The sequence below is a fragment of the Harpia harpyja genome, chromosome 6 (assembly GCF_026419915.1).
Source record: "Harpia harpyja isolate bHarHar1 chromosome 6, bHarHar1 primary haplotype, whole genome shotgun sequence".
NCBI classification, from domain to species: Eukaryota; Metazoa; Chordata; class Aves; order Accipitriformes; family Accipitridae; genus Harpia; species Harpia harpyja.
Window position 1 is genome coordinate 47,883,865 of NC_068945.1, and position 18,441 is coordinate 47,902,305.

The following is an 18,441-nucleotide window of genomic DNA, read 5'->3' on the forward strand; positions in this document are numbered from 1 at the left end:
CCCCGCCCCGAGCTCGGGGCTCCCCGGGAGCGCTCGGCCCCGCGGTGGCCCCGCTCCGCCGTGCCGGCTCTGCCTGGCTGGTGCGCAAAACAAAGCGGAGACAGGGAAAGGAAAAGGGAGAGAAAGTGCGGCTCCTGCCTCCTCCCGGTCCTCCGCCTGGACCTCCCTGCATGAGACAGCGCTGCAAGCGGATCCTGACCGGGGGCAGGGGGTGGAGAGAGGAGGACGGAGGGAGGGAGGGAAGGAGGGACGAACGGGAGCCTCTCTCCTTCCCTGGGCTGTTTTTTCAGTTTCCTGTCTCGCATTGTGCTCACAGCGGATATGTGCTGCGCCTACAGGTGTGTCCCCTCGTCGCAGCTTTTCCCCGGCTCCCCGGCGGAGGCTCCGGCTGTCGGGGGGCGGCGGCGGATCGCGACCGTCATGTGACGATTAATTTCTCTCGGGCCGGTTTCTCTCTCCTCTCTCGCTCTGCTTTCCCCTCCCTCGCTCCCCGCCGCTCTCCTCCTTCCTCTCGGAGGTGGCCGCTGCCGCCTTCGCGCTGACTCCGGCGGCAGCTGTGGCGGCGGCGGGGCCCGCCGGGAGCATGGGCGGCCGCCGGGGGCTGCCGTAGCGCCTCTGCCCAGCCCGCCGCCGCCCGCCCCGGGCTCCCGGGCGCCGCCGCTCCCGCTCGGGCAACTCGGACGGTCCGCGCCCGCGGGGCTCCCTCCCGCCGGCGCCTGCACCTGTTGAAGGTAAAACGCAGCCCCCGGCCCGGCCACTACGCGCCTCGGGATGGGGATGAGAATTTGGGGGGGGGGGAGCGGATTTCGCGGCCGGGTTCCCCGTCGTCGTCGTCGTCGTCGTCCCCGTTCCCCGCCCCGCTCGGGAGCTGCCGAATCGCGGCCGAGTAACTTCCCCCTTCCTCGGCTGCGGCCCCTGGGGCCGGGGCGGCCGCGGGGCAGGGCGGAGGGGGCCGGGGCGGAGGGGCCTTCCGCCGCGCTGCCCGCCTCCCAGATGGTTCTGGTTAAGGGGCTCCCAAGCGGCGGCTCCGGACTTGGAGCGCCTTTCCCCGGCTGCCGTGCAGGGCCGGGGGGGGGGGGGTGCGGGCGGCTGGCTGCTGCCGCCCGGCAGCCGGGGAGCGCCGGTGCCCGGCGGAGCCCCCTCCGCTGCCCGCCGCCGGCGCGCAGCCCCGCTCGGGGAGCGGGGGTGGTTGCGCTTCCCGGGAGTTTCGCAACGCCCTCGGCGCGGCTGGGGTCAGCGGCCCCGGTGCCGCGGCAAGCCCTGGCCCGGCGCCGACCCCGGCCCCGCGCTCCGCCTTCGCACCGCCGGCTCGGGAGCTCGTTCGGGTTTTCCCGCAAACGCGTTTTGTCTCTTTGCAGAGGCAGCCTTAAACTTTCTTTCCCAAGTGCTAATTAGACATACTGTACTTTGCTCGTGTTTCGTGCGGGCGAATGAAAGTGCCAGGCTGGAGAGGCTTGTGACTCAAGGCATAGTTATTCGGGAGCTGCAGAACACCTCCGCCTTCCTTGTTTAGCTGGGCTGTACCTGTGACTTGTGACTTTGCCTTCTCCGAGACTGCGTCAGTCAGTCTCGGTGACCCCCGGAGACAGGAGGGATCAATAACGATTTGGGTCCTTTCTGGGTTAATGGGACGCTCGGGTGAATATACAAAGAAGGAAGTGTGAGTTTAGTCTCTGAAATCTCAGGGAAAATAGCATTGCCTTTGTTGTCCGTGAATTAACCACCACGGTCCCGTCCCTATCACTGAGCTTGTCGTGGAATGATAACTTGCTTGTGAGGGAACTTGATGCTTTTGTAACTAACGCTGTTACCTTGAATGTGATGATTAGCTTATTGAACACCAGAGGGAACTCTGAATAGGTAATTCATTCAAGGGAGAGCTATGCTTATTTCACTGTTTATGTTCTCATTACAATGGCATCTAGAAGGAAGTGCAGGTTGGTAAGTAATAGGTGCTGGTATGTACCTCGGATTGGCTTCAGCTTGCTTTACAGTTCTCTTCTGAAGGCGTCAACCCCAGAGCTGGGCTGAAAAATCTCTTTTTTTTTTTTTCCTTTCCAAAGCTTGAAACATATAACTGGCCTTGCAGGAGCAGGATTGCATACCATGCTGTAGGCAAATCAGCTGGGTGACCCATTCACTGTGAGCTAGGGAGTGAGATAACACGTGTACGTTGGGCTGGCGCTTGATGCCCAGCCTGCCTCTTGGGTTGCAAGACAGATCCAGCGCAGTTGGGTACAGGGGCTGCCACCTGCGACGGAAAAGCCAGAGCATGCTTCCAGCCAAAACAAAAGGGAGGAAGTCTACTTCCGAGCCTGGTGTGGCTTGTCCTCCTTGCCTTGATACTTGTGGGTCTGAAGCCCTGGTGGGAACCTAGTCTGATTGCACGTGAAGTAGAAAGTTATCTTTCTTAGAATATGTTACTTAAACCAATACAGAAAGTAAATGGCAGTGGTGGTTGGGAAGGGAGTTTGAATGGTGGCTTCCTAGTACCAAAAGCTTTTTAAATTATCTGACATAACTGTAAGAAGCTGGGGTCAACCCACCAAAATGTGGTGCTGCATTTTGTAGTACAATGAACCCCCAAAACATGCACCTGAAGCTTTGGATGCTCGTGAGAGTCTGTTACTACAGATAATCAGACTTCTTTGATACTCCTGGATCGTCCACAATGTGGGAAGGAAAGCACAATAAATACACTTGTGACTCTGACTTACACTCCAGGAGCTGAAGCATCCAGCTGTTCATCCTGTCCCTTTGCCAGAGGTTACTCTGCCATTCAGACTTGTTTTCCATCAGACTTTGAATCTGCTAGAGTTTACAGCCTGGCATGTGAATGTAAACGGCGTTTTATGGCTGTTCATGTTAGTGTGTAATGTTGTGAAGTTCGGTAGCATGAGCCTCCTGTTCGTGTCTCTGTCCTGGCGGAGGGACAAGGCAAACAGCTGGGGTCAGCTAAATCGAGCTGCAATTGTAAACCAGAGCCCATAAGCACCTACGTTCTTCTGAAATGGCAAAAGTGACTCCAGCGAGCTACCTCGTACCATGTCTCTGTGGGCAGTGGTAGTGGGGAGGCAGCTCTGCACAGGATGAGCTTGTGTGACCTTCTCGATAAGGTCGGCCACAGCATGCGGGGTTCTGGGTTTCAGAAGGATGTAGTAGATGGTGCACCTGAACAGCCCTCCTCTTCCTCTCCTTCATCCGTTTTGGGAATTAGCAAGTGACCGAAGGGGTTTTTTCTTTTAGCCAAACCTTGCTTCCTCCATCTAACTTAAAGACCTATTATGTGAAATATCCTCACTAAGGGCACAGCCCTCTTCTGCCTGAATTTTCGTACAGATGTTGTTGGAAGTGGGATAAAGGCTTTACATAGCTTTACAAAACTGAGAGCTGTTTGCCTTGCATGCAGAAGCTCCCTAAAACCAAATTACATTTTGAAGGGAGATCTCTTCATGAATGCCTATTAAGAACAAAAAAATGCCAGTGAGTTGTTGCTAAGGGGTTTGGATTCTGGCTTGGTTTTGAGAAAATGGTTCACACATTTATTTATTTTTATGAAGATGTAATACTAAGCATTTGTATTTCTGTTACGGCTATAATTTGGAGCTTTTAATACACTTTTAAATTATTTATTGTATGAAGCACTGAATGGAAATATTTATTACACTAGTGTCGCATTCTGAATATTGAATTACAATTGTAAAATTAAGGTAACAAGCTTAACCTGGGGTTTGCAACTTTAAGCTCTTGCCAGCAAGCAGTTAATGGCACGTTAACTGCTAGTAAAGTAATTGCTACCATTCTTTTACTGTCACTTTGTTCTCACTCTCCTCCAGTCAGACTGTTCCGCAGAGATATAATGAATATTCACCAAAATAGCTTGGCATTGTCACTTATGCAATTCCTCATCAGATCCAATGTGTTGATGAGCTAATGTGCACTTGATTAAATGTACTTGATTTATGCAAACAAAAACTGTAGGTCCTTCTTGAAGTAAAGTTAGCACCTGCACAGCTGTTAGTGAGATCAGAGTCTAAATAATTAAGATGGAATTAAGTAAACAAACAACCCCAATGCGGTGTTCCTCCTACTTCTTCACCTTTATCTTCTAGTTCAACTCAGTAGTGGATACTTATTTTGGCTTTTCTTGCAGGTTTTCTCATGCACCATGGGAAGTTGTGAAGCTCAGCTTATAGTGGGGGATCCTCTTCTATTTAAATGGCTACCATTAGAACAAAAAAAAAAAAAAAAAAAAAAGAAAAAGGCTATTATTAGCTATAGTAAAGCCAGGGGTAGCTAGAATTAGTGGAGAATTACTTTAAGAGTTCTAAGTATGAGGCTGGCTTGGACTTGACATTGGTGTGTTAATCCTTGTTAAAAAAAATATAGAACAACACAGCTTAAGTAAGTCATGGAGGGGGGTGTCTTAAAAAAAAAAAATCCACCAACTAATATTTGGATAGTAAGTGGTTTAATGTCCTACTCTTTGCTTGGTCAAAACTCATGTAGACAAAGTGGAAATAAGGAGTTGAAAATAGCTGTTCTATCTAACTATCAGTGGCTTAGTGGTACAAAAAGCTCTCTAACCGTCTACAAAATTGCTCAGATCTGGCTACAAAAAGAGGCCATGGAGTCCTTGCCCCTGGAGGCTCCAAAGGGTACATGGAGGAGGGAGAGGACACATGCTTGTCCAAGCCCTGGAGCAACCGGGCAGACTGGAGAGCTGCTCAAGGGACCATGCAGAGTTGGGACCTATTTTCTTTAGACAGATAGTAATTTTGTTATCTGTTACCATCAAGTACTTCTGTTTCTGTCTCTGTAGTTAAGTCTCTGGAAATATATAGCTTTTGGATCTCTCCAAGTTTCCATCTCGGATAGTTGAGGGAAGACTTTTTGACATAACGTCCAAAAGTGTCTGTGCTTAACAGATGTTAGTAATGATTATCAAAAAAATCTCCGAGCCAACTTGATGATGAGCCTCTGCTCAATTGCTTAGCCTGAGACCGCCATAACATGGGGCACAGTTTGTCCCCAGGAATGTGTCAGCAGAGCTGTGGTCGCCAGCCACATGCTCATTGGGACGCTCAGTTTCTCTCTGGAATTTGGCTTCTGGGAGCTGGTGCCAATGTGGATTGATGATTAACTCCGTGCTGAACTCCCCAGGCTTGAAAGCCTTGGCACTCATCAGTAGACAGAGTCCACCCAGCGCTTTCTGAGGTGCTTCCAACCTTCCTCCACCTTTGTGGTTAGCTTCCGAGTTTCTGCCTTTCTGGGTTCATTTTTGACATGCCCCCTTCCACCACCTGCTCTCAGGCAAACAGCTGGAAACAAGTGAAATTAGTAGTTTTGATTTATTCAGTAGAGCTGTGTCATCTTCAAAAAGTTAGTTACCTAATTAAAACCTTATTTCTAGTGTTTCACTTGCTTTTCTTATTAACTAGCATCGCTAATTTAAGGCCACGGGTAAAAAGTGGAGGCAGTCAGTCTCGCCTCTGTGCCCAGCAAGATCGTGGAGCAGTTCCTCCTGGAAACTATGCTAAGGCATATGGAGAATAAGGAGGTGATTGGCGATAGCCAACATGGCTTCACTAAGGGCAAATCATGCCTGACAAATTTGGTGGCCTTCTACGACGGGGTTACAGCATTGGTGGATAAGGGAAGAGCAACAGACGTCATCTACCTGGACTTGTGCAAAGCATTTGACACTGTTCCACACAACATCCTTGTCTCTAAATTGGAGAGACATGGATTTGATGGACGGACCACTTGGTGGATGAGGATTTGGCTGGATGGTCGCACTCAGAGAGTTCACGGTCAACGGCTTGATGTCCAAATGGAGACCGATGATGAGTGGTGTTCCTCAGGGGTCAGTATTGCAACCAGCACTGTTTAACATCTTTGTCGGTGACACGGACAGTGGGATCGAGTGCACCCTCAGCAAGTTTGCCGACGATACCAAGCTGTGTGCTGCGGTCGACACACTGGAGGGAAGGGATGCCATCCAGAGGGACCTTGACAGGCTTGAGAGGTGGGCCCGTGCAAACCTCATGAAGTTCAACAAGGCCAAGTGCAAGGTCCTGCACATGGGTCGGGGCAATCCCAAGCACAAATACAGGCTGGGTAATGAGTGGTTTGAGAGCAGCCCTGAGAAGAAGGACTTGGGGGTGTTGGTTGACAAGAAGCTCAACATGACCTGGCAATGTGTACTTGCAGCCAGAAAACCAACCGTATCCTGGGCTGCATCAAAAGCAGCATGGCCAGCAGGTCAAGGGACGTGATTCTGCCCCTCTACTCTGCACTCATGAGACCCCACCTGCAGTACTGCATTCAGCTCTGGGGCTCCCAACATAAGAAGGACATGGACCTGTTGGACAAAGTCTAGAGGAGGGCCACAAAGATGATCAGGGGGCTGGAGCACCTGTCCTGTGAAGACAGGCTGAGAGAGTTGGGGTTGTTCAGCCTGGAGAAGAGAAGGCTCCGGGGAGACCTTATAGCAGCCTTCCAGTACCTCAAGGGGGCCTACAGGAAAGATGGAGAGGGACTTTTTACAAGGGCATGTAGTGGTAGGACAAGGGGTAATGACTTTAAACTGAAAAAGGATAGATTTAGATTATATGTAAGGAAGAAACTCTTCACTCTGAGGGTGGTGAGGCACTGGAACAGGTTACCCAGGGAAGCCGTGGATGTGCCGTCCCTGGAAATGTTCAAGGCCAGGTTGGATGGGGCTTTGAGCAACCTGGTCTAGTGGAAGGTGTCCCTGCCTGTGGCAGGGGGCTTGGAACTAGATGATCTTTAAGGTCCCGTCCAACCCAAACCATTCTATGACTCTGGTAATTGCAGTGAATGGATTTTGTATTACTTGACAGTCACAGTTTTCTTCATGTTGCAGATATGTCATCTTTCTTTCTTTCTGCTAAAGTTGTTTAAGAGCCTTCTCAGTCCTACAACAAACTAGGAAGTTGTGGAGAAGCTTTGCCCCTAAGCTGTCCTTCCCCTACTTCTGTGCTGGACCTGCACTGGTAGACCTGTTGGGAACACTCTGCCAGATTAAGTACACAGGAACTGCCTGTGATCAACATGACTTTAATTAAAAAATCCATGGGACTTTTAGCACTTCAACTGAATTGTTACAGAACTTACCTTTTTAGAACGAGGTATGTTCATGCTTATTGCTGAAAAGACCTAGCTAGCGTATTTCTAGTGAAGCTGGATTAGGTCTACATGTTGATTTGCATTGAAGGAAGCTCTCATAAACCTGACACTAATCTTGCTATGTCTAGAGGGATTGTTAGGGTGATAGCTGGGTCTCTTGGAGAAGTGATGCAGAAATCAAGATTTCTCACATTGCAAGCTTAACCTTCTGTCTATACTAATTGACTGTGTTTTAAATATGTAGAAATGTCAGGAGTGAACTCCTCGCATCTTTTTCCCCAGGCAGGGCTCTTGTTTATCTCCTATATTGTTGAAGAAGAGATAGTATCTCTTTCTGACGGATGTATGTAAGAGCTGTATATAAAGATCTAGCTCTTGCATTCCTAGTTGCATCACTGTTTAGAATTTATGAAGGACCAGTTCTTTAACCAGTGTTTGCCCAGTGGGAAAATAGTGATTAGTCAAATGTGTATTCAACCATAGGAAGAAAGCAGAGGGCACAAAAAATAAAATACACTGATTTGGTAAAAAGGGTGCAAGTGAAATATAAGGTGAGGTCTCCCATCCCGAATCAGAAGGACAGTTTAATAATCTTTTGCTTGGACTTAGCCTAGGTATACACAGCAAATAAAAGCTTATTTCCTGAAGATACATGGTGCTTGGAATGGTTAATAGTAGCAGGCTATGGTTTCCCTCAGCTTGTAATGGTTAGTCCTTTCCCTTTAATGGATCTGGTTATGCTCGTTGCAATTAGAAGTCCAAAATATGCAGCTTCTCTCTTAAATGCATGAGAAGACTGTTAATTTGTCCTTCCTTAACATGTTGCCACAGCGTGTGTTGAACTTATGTGCTATGTTCATTTAATCAGTATGAGACAAATTGGTATAAACTTAATGTTGGGCCCGTTGAATTGTAAGGCAATGAAAGCAATAGTTTAACCTCTTCTATTTCCAGTCTTGTGGGATTAGTAAGTAGTTAAAAAGCTTTAAGAGGTTTTTCTGTGCAGTTTTGATTCACACATCAGCAACTGGACCTTTTTCCCTCATGAGCTAACACCCCATGTAAACTCTAGTTGGGATTGCGATGCATGCACGTCACCCTTATGGGTATAAGTTACAAACCTAGAAAAGCAACTGCAATGGGTCGCTTTTGAGATATTTATTTTTCCTCCCAAACACACTAAATGGAGGTGTTTTTTTCTGAAAGGCTTTTACTCAGGCAGAAAGTGTCTTTGAGTACTTTGAAGAAGTTTTTCAAGAGTCAATAACTTCTACAGCCACGAAGCTGTCTTCGTGACTGGGAATATGTATGTGCTGTGTGTTCCAGGTGGTGTCGTCTTCTGCCCACCCAAGCCGTTGAGATGAAAACCCAAAAGACTGCACTTGCCTTGGCAATCCTGTGGCACTAAATGGTGGTATGAGTTTACTTATTAGTACATTGGATAAAACTCCAGAGAGGTGATGTTTATGTTTATTAACAGATGGCCTCTTCATTTGACATTTAGCTGGCGGAAGATATGCAAGCATTTCACAGTCCATTGTGCATTTAATTCAGTGTTCAGTAGCATTAGTGAAAATGCAGGGCAGTACCCTTTTGGGTTTTTTGTTTTGTTTGAGGGTTTGCGGGTTTTTTTGTTGTTGAGACCATCATTCAGAGTTTAGGGTCAGAGGAGCCGTCAAGTCCTGCAGTTATTTGACCATGTCACTCGGCTATTGCTCATGGGCCGAACAACTCCTTGGACTAAAACATACCTTATCCTGAAAATATTGAGAAAAAGAGAATCCATCTTTAAGAATGTTGTTCCTGTTCATTTCTCCCTGTTCAGATTTATCTCTCATTTCTAACAGGAGTCTTCTATGCTTTTGGCTTGCATCTGTTGGTCCCTTTTAAGTCGTCTTGTGGCTGTATTAAAGTGTTTTTTATTGCTGGTATTTTTTTTTTCCTTAAAGATGATCAAGTAAGCTGTCAGTTGACTGTGTGGCTTATCAGAAGGACTGAATCTTTAAATCTGATTATACATAATGCTTTTTTTCCCCTCTAGATGCTAATTGCTTTTGCGGCTCTGCTCTGCATGTTCTCTAATTTTCAACATCTTTTTCTGAGCATCAGCCATGGAACTGGGTGCAGTATTTCAGTGTCAATCTTCACCATTGCATACCCTATCCCACCCCATCCAGTATTTCCATTCACTCTCATATATTTGCAGCCATGAACCACATTAGCCTTTTTAATAACAACAGAAGCTCTGAATGTGATGCTTAGTTGTGAGGCTATGATGACCTTCACATCCCTTTTGGTTTCCTTGCTTCTTAAGGTCACAGTCCTCTGATTTGCAAACCTTACCTGCATTCCTTGTTACTGGATTCGTATATCTGTGTTCAGGTATCTTAAGACTGTTTTGGTTGGAATGAGCCCAGCTTGACAAGTAATTGAGCTAACACTATGTGATTTCCTTTCTGTTTTTATTTATCACGCTACTAAACCATGTAATCCATTAATTTTACCACCAAGGACATGCTTATTTCCAGGTAGCTAATAAAACACTTAGGTAATATAGAGCATAATTCCAGTCATTGCAAACTGCAAAAGGAGCATTGCAGTTGCATGGTGATGTTACTCAGTAATGACAACTTTTTTGACATCTTTCAATTAGCTAAGTTTTAATCTATTTGGCCTATATGTTTTGATACCGTTTTTAAAATGCTCTTGATTTGATGTTTGTTGGCTGTGACGACATATCTTTAAGTCTTCAGTTGCTGTATTCAGTGTGAAATCAGTAGATTTCACCTTCCTTACTCTTCCTCCTTTTGCATTTATACAGATGAAAACGAGGAATTTTCTACAATGTCTTGAGATGCCAGCTCCAAAATGATTCCTTGCTTAGAATACCCATAAACCCACTGAACAAGCTATTTCTGTTTGATTGTGCATGTTGCCCAGTCCCTTGTCTTATGTATTCTCTGAAGCATCTTTTCTGTGTCTCTCCCAGCAGGAACAAGTACACGTCAAAAAGCATTTCATCCTGGAAGCTATTTGCACAGAAGCCTGAGCCACAAGAAGTCCCTTTCGCTAGTGGCGGTTGTGCTGCTCAGGTGGGCTAAGAACTCATTTTGACTGAAGGGTTTTTTTTTTTAACCTCTGTTGTTTCTTCCAAAGTGGTGTGTTGCTTGCTTGAGAAGGAGGAGGTCGTCTTGTAGAGCACTGCAGTGCGCTTGGCTTGGTGCGTCGAGGCAAGAGATGGCTGTGTGGGGTTTGTGCTTTGGGCTTTGGTTGAAATATTACAGCCTTAAATTTAGTGCAATAATCTGGCAAGAAAATGTATTTACTTTGTAATTGTCCTGGATACTGTCTGATTTAATAGTGATTTTTATGTGTATTTTTATACCTCCTGGATCTGTAGTGTAAAATGACATTAAGCAACTTGTGCATGTGAATCATCTCCAAGGTAACTTAGTTATCAAAACATAGTATCTCAATTGCTCAGAGTAACACTTTCCACTTCTCTAATTGCACTTTTGCAATCTGTGTTGCTTATACGGCCACTGTTCAAATTATTGTGTACAGGTGTACTCGGTAAGGACTTTCCAATTTACTTTTCCCAGTTGTAGCAATTAGTAATTATCTTTTCATTTTGATCCTGAGGCCTGTAAAATAAGTGAGTAAATGTAAACAGCATCCTTGAAACTAAAGTCTTCATGATATTTTCTCCTACTGATAATTTGAAGAGGCAGACTGTGTTTTCTGTTGTCTGTGGCATAATTAATCTACTTGGATTATACTTGAACAGGAACTCTGATATCAGAAGAGGGTTTAGCAGCCTTGGAAGTTAGGAGCTTTTGAATAAGACAACACTGCAAAGTTGCTGTACATCATTACTCAGCTTGTTGGGAAAAGAAGAGACTGGTAAATTTGTGGCGAGAAATGGCTACGTACTTGCTTCCTTTCTCTCTCTCTCACAGACTTTTCTATGTTGCTCACACCTTTCACGTACAGTAACTTGGCATGGCCAGGTTGTTTGCTGCTGTGTCTCTGTCCCAAACTGAGATGCTTCTACACCATGCTAATAGTTCAGTGGCATCAGTCAGACGAAACAGGGATATCTACTGGAGTACCAGAGGAAGTCGGGGCTGCTTTGTGTGTAGGTTTGGTGTCCAGAGTGCCATCTGTGCGATCCACTGTATGCAGTGGGGTCCTGTAGGTTTCTTGACTGGGGACTTCATACACTCTGGTTTTGTTTCTGCCTTTAGCAAGTACTTTCATTTCTCTCTGATTTTGTTGTTTTTTTTTTTTTGAAATTATTTCGTAATTGCCTCTTTTTGGGGAAATTTGGGGGAATCTGTAGATGAAAAATACGGTTTATTGGTATTTTCGTCATATATAAGTAGGGCAAGTGGATGCTGCAGCATTCCTTCTTGCCCAGGAAGGGTGGGGACCTGCTAATTTTATAAGCTATCCTATGTCCTCTCCCCAAAAGCCCCTGTGCAAAAGCAGACCTGCATCCCCAGATTTCCTGGCTTGAGCAAAGCCTTCTACAAAGCACTTTTACATCAGGCTCTCCGTACCCATGAGATGACTTGGCAGAGAGGGGAGCGTTTCTGTTCCAAGTGGGTTAGCAGCATGCACAGACCATCATTCAATGATATAAAGTCTTTGGTAGGAGCTCTGCTGTAAGTAGTTCTGCCATCGCTGGCCAGTAGCTGCTTGGTTGTGTTACCATGACTGTCTTGTGGAGCTGTGCTGTGAACTGGACAGGAGAGCTGACCTGGCATTATACCATATTAGATGTAGTTATTACATGCCTGTGAAAAAAAATATTTAAAAGTTTCACTGCATCTCTGATGTGTTTCACAGCATGGCCCTGCAAACACATGTTATTTTGCAATGTTGGATTGAGAAGCTGAAAGGCCAAAAAAAAAAAAGAGGATTCAAGTCCCACTTAAATTAATTTTGTTGCCAAACTCTTTGTGTTATGAAGCCATGCTCTCTTCCTTTCCTGCCCATCCCCTCCTGGGTGGCCCTATTAGTCAGGGAAGAGGAGGCTTTTGCAAACAAAGTTAGGGTGTTGAGCTTGTGCTTTCAATAGCAACCGTGCCCCTGCATAGTTTTGCTTCCATTGGGAATAATACGAGGTGGCTTTAAACTGAATACGGCCATTTTGCGTAGAACTGGCTAGTGCCTTTATTCCTTATGGGTGCTCTTAATACCATGTCCATTTGCACTTCGTGGGGGAGCTTTCTCAGTACCTGTTGGTTTTCTTTCTCAGCTAATGACCTCCCGTGCACTACTAGCGCACTCTGTAGTGTTAACCATGCACATAGTCACTTCCTTTTCCCTCTTACCTCATCTTAGAAGACTTTGCTCTTGAATCTTGTAAATGGGGTGATAATTTCAAAGCAAACAGCTTCCAGTCCCTTCTTGCCAACTTTTGCCCACAAGGTATGCAAAGTAAACAGTGCAGTTAGGAAATTAGTTATGTACCTTCCCTCCTAGTGCAAGGCATCCCAGGATGGCTTGTAGCTCTTTAAGTAATGAATAAAGGGAGAGAATCAGGTCGGTACGCCCAAGTTGCGTTTTAATGTATGGAGTCATTGCACAGATCATTCGTATTCTTAAGAAGCTTTAGGAAAACCTTGTAAAATGTAAGGCTTTAAAAAATCTCCACTATTCATGTATTGAACGTAAAGGTGGTTTATTGCTTGCAGCAGAGAAAGAAAATCAAAATATCAAGGATGAGGTAAAAGAAGTATAGATAATTTTCTTCACATATAAAAAATAACTTTGAAGCAGACTTTATCTAAATATGAGGATTCTTACCTCTGTTAGGCTCTTGGAGAAAGCTTAGAAGGATTTCCAGGTGCTACCATGACGTTTATAGGTTTGGTTTGGAAACTGTGGGTCTGGATGCTGGAATGGCGGGTACACAGCAGTCGCAGGGTATGATACCAGTAATAGGATATGCAGATGCCATCATGGTGTATTTATTCAAGGAGACAAGTGTAGGAAACTATTTAAAAATGTGACTTTGAAAAGCTGACAAAGAAATGGTTAATGCTTAATATATTTAGCTCCAGCCTAGGTATTGAACAGCCTTTGCCAATTAAGCAATAGGAAAATTTGTTAAATGTGAAAACTAGACCTAAGGTTATCGACCCTGAGGCTCAGCTACAAGGGGATGGTGTGGCTGTAAAGAGGAATAACCATTATTTGATCTCCTCCAAATGAGAGAGGGCAGGTCCCAAGTGTACGAGGCTTGCAGGAATTCAAATCAACAGTGGAATTATAATCTAATGAGGCCATGAGCACAAACACAACTTCAATTTAAAGCTCACATGTGTGGCAGCACAAATAGAAAGCTGGAGGCCCCCCGTCCCAAAAGAAGACCCTTCATTAGCAATTTTACTTCCTTGGCATGCCTCAAAGGGCAGTATCGTATATAACCCATAGTGGTTCTCCTTCACACATTTCTAACCACTTCATAAAAGTAGCTATATGCATGGAGTGCTCTCTACTTTTTAGAAATAGGATCTCTGTTATTAAAAAAAAATTATATATTTTATGTATATATAAAATTATATGTAATATATATAATATTTACAATATATTTTATAGTTAGAATTGATGTGTTTTTAAAGGAAAGTATGCTCTGTCATATGAAAACTTTCCCTTCATGTTTCCCAAATGAAGGTTTTGAAATTTGCTGAAGGTAGGCGTTTTTTTAATAGAAATTCCTTGAGTACCATAAACGTTAACTCAAAACACCTGAAAGAATGTAACATATCTGTCTTCTGGAATATTTCAGTTGTATTTGTGCCAAATGCAGAGCAGCAAACTCAGCTGCAAGGGCCTAGCTTGGCTGTACTTGTAGTCCCTAGGATGCATGAGCTGATTTATTTTTTTTTAATACAGATTTAATGCTAAGCTGTTATGTTTACCTGAAGGCAGAGGAAATATTACAATTTTAGTCATTTATATATATATTAGCCACAAGGTAAGGATGATATGTTCCTGGAATAATTTCTTATTAAATAGTTGTGCTTCAATAAAGCATGAGATCAAACATCCCAAACCACACAGTAACTTTTTTTTCCTCTTTAGTTCAAATAAACCTCACCTCAATTGACATATATTTTTTTTTCTGAGTGAAATTATGAATATCCTCTTTACAAACCTAAGAGATATTAGGAGTTGAGGTAGCCTTCTGCTTAGCCTAGTCCCCATGAAACAGACACTGCTTTATGAGATTTGATTCAGCATCTGCTTTTTACCTGTGAATCCTTAATGAGGTTAAAGCTGTCCAGGTAAATACAATTACAAATGTAATGCAGATCATACCAAAGCCAGGAGATCAGCAGTCCAGAAGCTTTGTGGCTGAACTAGGAATCATCAGAGTAGCCTTCTCTTCAGTGCACACCCATTCCCATTCTGTGCCCATCTTCTGGGGAAGAAAAAGCAGTGGTAGTCAGTGGGACAGACTGTACCTTCCTGGCTTATGCTGTGCAAAGATCAGCAACCAGGTAGGAATCCAGATTTTTATTTATTTTTTGTCCTCTGAGTGGCTGTTTGAATGTTTTTCCTCTTGCTCCGTGGTCAGACAGAAGGCAACATCTTACCTACTTCTCTGTCACAGTTACAATAGCTCCCTTCTTTTTTTTACATAGTCTAAAGATGATTCTTTTTTTTTTTTTTTTTTTTCAGACTGTATATGTTAAGTATAGGGGGGACAATATGTTTATTTTTCATCCTTTTGTCTGGAGAAACCTGGCAGGAGATTGCTGAGTGCTGGGAAGGCTGGCTAATGGGAGCAATCCTTGCAGCCGCTTCATATTATTTGGCTGTTTGAAGCGAGAGATTAAAAAACCTAGGTGACATCTAAGTTGAGTTTTATCTCTTTGGTGTGGTGAGGCTGCACATGTGAAAGTTTTGAGAATGCTGTAATATTTTTCCTGTTTCTAATTTTAGCTATAAATATCTATGGCCTACTTAAATAAGATGGACCAATGTACCTCAAACTGAATAGCTGATTACAAGAAAATCAGATTGCTTTCCTCAAGTGAGCAGTTGCGCAAACTCAAAACATTCAGAAAAGGTGAATTAACTGAAGGTGTGGGGATGGAGCACACCAAACCTCAAGCCACCTGTGGGTGGGGGGTACTCTTGAGAGAGAAATTCACTTTCTCCTTTGGATTAGAAAGGGGGATTTGATCCCCTGTGAAGATGGAAGAAGCATGATGCTGCCTCCTTGGGCAGGAGTTGTTCTTCAGTGGAGTGGTCCATCATTAGACCTTTTTCAGGAGAGGAGGTGGCTACCATTTTACAGGAGAGCAAAGTGAAGGATGGGGCTGTACTTATTTGCTCAGGATCAGAACTGCAGATTTATTCCCCAGGCCTGGCAGATCCAGGAGTAGAAATCATGTGTCCAAAGACCTTTGTGCTCGGAGGCCCTCAAGGATCTCCTCCTGGCTGAAGAATGACCCTCAGGTGGTGGTTTGGATCTATATTGTACATAAATTGTATAACTTCAACTAATGAGAACGCACTAAGATTACACTGAGTGCGTGTTTACACAAGAAAATTAAATTGTGAATCTGTACAACTGGGTCTTGTCAAAATAAAGTATCACAACATCAATCACAAGCAGAGGCACACAAAGGAAATCCTTCACCAGCGTTTGTTGGGAGCACTGCAAATGCCGTGTTGTTCCTGGAGTGCAAAATCATTCCTCCCTCCTAAAGAGCATCCAAATGCTTTTAGTATTGACTGGGAGATTAAAAAAGCCCCAACAACTAAGTGTACAGCTTGGATCCTATTACTGTATTGAATAGCTATTAATATGGCTGCTGTGGGAGATGTGGTGGGAGAGGAAGCGTAGCTGCCTATAGCTGCAAACTTAAAGAGCTGAAGTTTTAAAATGCTCCTGCTGCTTCCTCCCACGTCAATACTACCTGCCATCCTCTATTTGTATTTTGTACATTGACTTGGGAAAAGATTTGATTTGATGCTACAGCACAGCTTGAGGAACCGGCTGTACAGAATATTAATATCTGATCTTGTTTCATCAATATCAATTTCAGGCACGCATTCCAGAGGGGGTTAATATTAAGCTGTTTTTAACCACAGCAGTATTGTACAGATTCCTAGACCAAACGCACCAGCTGGTTTGCGCTAAATTTTACAGTGCAGGAGACAAGAAACAGACTTCCTCTCAGAAAGGGAATGTGGCAGTGGAAGTCCTGGAAGCACAGGGAGGTTTTAGGCACTAAGTGGGATCTCTTGCTTTTTCAGAGAGGTCTGGCAAAGGCAAGGCAGGAGACCAGAGGGATGGCTGGTCTTGCCTGTGCTCTCCCCTTGGTTTCTGATGTTGCTGCTCACCTCAGGTTCTTTGTCCTGATCCCACCTCGGCTCCCTTGTTGACTTGTGTTTGTCTCACATTGTGAGTTGTAAGCTCTCAGCCAGGCTGCATTTCTGGGCTGGCTTGTGGCCATCTGCCCAGCTCCTTGCATCCACCTAAAGCAGAAGTGGTTGTGCAGCCACTTGCTGGAAGTTGGAGCAGACATTGCAATGGCCTGATGTCCTGCAAGACCACCAAATGAGGCCATTAGACATGAGGTTATTTTTTTTTTACAATTCAGATATGCAGTCTTGGAAGAAGTGAATGAACCATATCCTTCTCTTTCCCCACTCTTTCCACCACATAAAATGGCATAATTAGGTAGCAGCTATATTGTTTTACAAATGCCTCTATGCGTGAAATTAGTGTGCTTCCAAAAAACACCCTAAAACTGAAAGACTCTGCAATGTTTGTTACAGTAAGTTAGGCCTGTGACATTCTATCCTCTGAGAAATATTCCTGCATAGGATCTAGTTATCCAGTTCATCAACATGCATAATTTCTTCCACTACTCTTAGCTTTGAGTCGCGATTGGATTTTGTGAAGATATCTGCAAAGGAGTTTTACGTATTGAGCCGTGTGAAAAGAAAAGGTTAAAAATTGTTGCTGCAGCAGCCATGGAAGGCTATAGCATCAACGCTCACTGCTTTAAAATATGAAAAAATGGTGTCTTTTAAATATCAAAGGGATTAGTATTAATCCAGCACTTGTGATTTTCTTAAATCATGTTATTTGCATAATAATACTCACCACCTGCTATATCTTCAAAGCGCTTTTCAGACATTAACTAATTGATCTTTGTAACACCCCTGTGATGTAAAGACCTGTTATTATCCCCACTCTGCAGATGTGGAAACCAAGACCCAGAGTAGCTGAAGGAACTTGTTGGGCACAGGGCTGAGACGGTGGCATCGTGGGCGCTGGGTCCCTATTGTCCTTGTCCTCTGGGAGTTTCCACTCGCAGCACTTCCAGGGGCAGCCGCGCTTTCTTCTTGCCTGCCTTTATTTAAGAACAATAAAGGCACGGAGTTATTTCTTTGTGTCTTTGAAGGGATATTGTCAGGGGATGTTTGTTTGGTTTGATTTTGAGGTTTTTTTGCTAAATGATTTTGCTCTGGTTTTTAGTCGCCGTATAGTCAAAGACACCTAAGACAGAAAAGCTTCTTGCAGCTCCTTATTGTCTGTGTGCACCGCAGCGATACTAGTTGAGAGCTTTTAGGCACATAGTTCTTTGTTCAGGACTCAGTGTGGTCTTCCTATTAGGAGCCTTTTGGTCAAATTTGCCCCTGCTTGTCAGAATAAGAAATTACTAAAATGGGAAGTGACAGGGTGAGTTGCCTGTTATAGAATTTCAATACCTATTCCCATCCCGCGCTGGCGGTGAGAGGCAGTGCCCAGGTGGCTGCCAGAAGAGCAGCCGGTGTCGGGCCGCTCCTGTGGTGGGAGATTGGGGTGGTGATGCTGCCAGCATGGCAGCGTGTTCCCTCCCTGGGGAACGTCTGCCTCCTGGTTTTCCTTCGCCGTGTGTCTGGGGGAGCCATGGGCGCACGTTGTCCCGGCCCTTGGCTGTGTGGGTGATATGCAGGTGATGTGCAGGTTCCCCCGACCTCCACCACTGCTGCCTTCAGAGCAGAGCTTAGTAAAATGCCAGGTCGGCCTTGGCAAGTGTTGTGTACCTGGAGCAAAAATGGGGCAAAAATGGAGGACAGGCAGGTGTCACGCACCTAAGTCAAAGAATAGATATTAAAAACTCTTTCATGGGTAATAATCTGAGGGAGAGTTTAAAATGGGGTATTAAAAATATATATTAAAGTCCCTTTAATCTGGGAGTGTCACTTTAATACTTAGTGCAAGGGCTTAATATTGAATTGTATGGATTTGTTTTTACAGATGTTTCAGCA

The 18,441-nt window shown here is 44.7% G+C and overlaps 1 protein-coding gene across 4 annotated transcripts in view; it reads left to right on the forward strand.

The window, feature by feature from the left end:
• The first annotated feature begins 234 nt into the window (after window positions 1-234).
• The window catches only part of PLXNB2 (plexin B2), a 262,309-nt gene continuing 244,102 nt past the window's right edge, over window positions 235-18,441 (forward strand). For 3 of the 4 annotated variants that reach the window (XM_052790851.1, XM_052790855.1, XM_052790852.1), the window contains exons 1-2: window positions 371-731; window positions 10,142-10,244. The gene's annotated coding sequence lies outside the window, so the exon portion shown is untranslated. Of the gene's footprint in view, window positions 339-370; window positions 732-10,141; window positions 10,245-18,441 lie in introns of those variants that run through there. The other variant, XM_052790853.1, reaches the window with a different exon arrangement.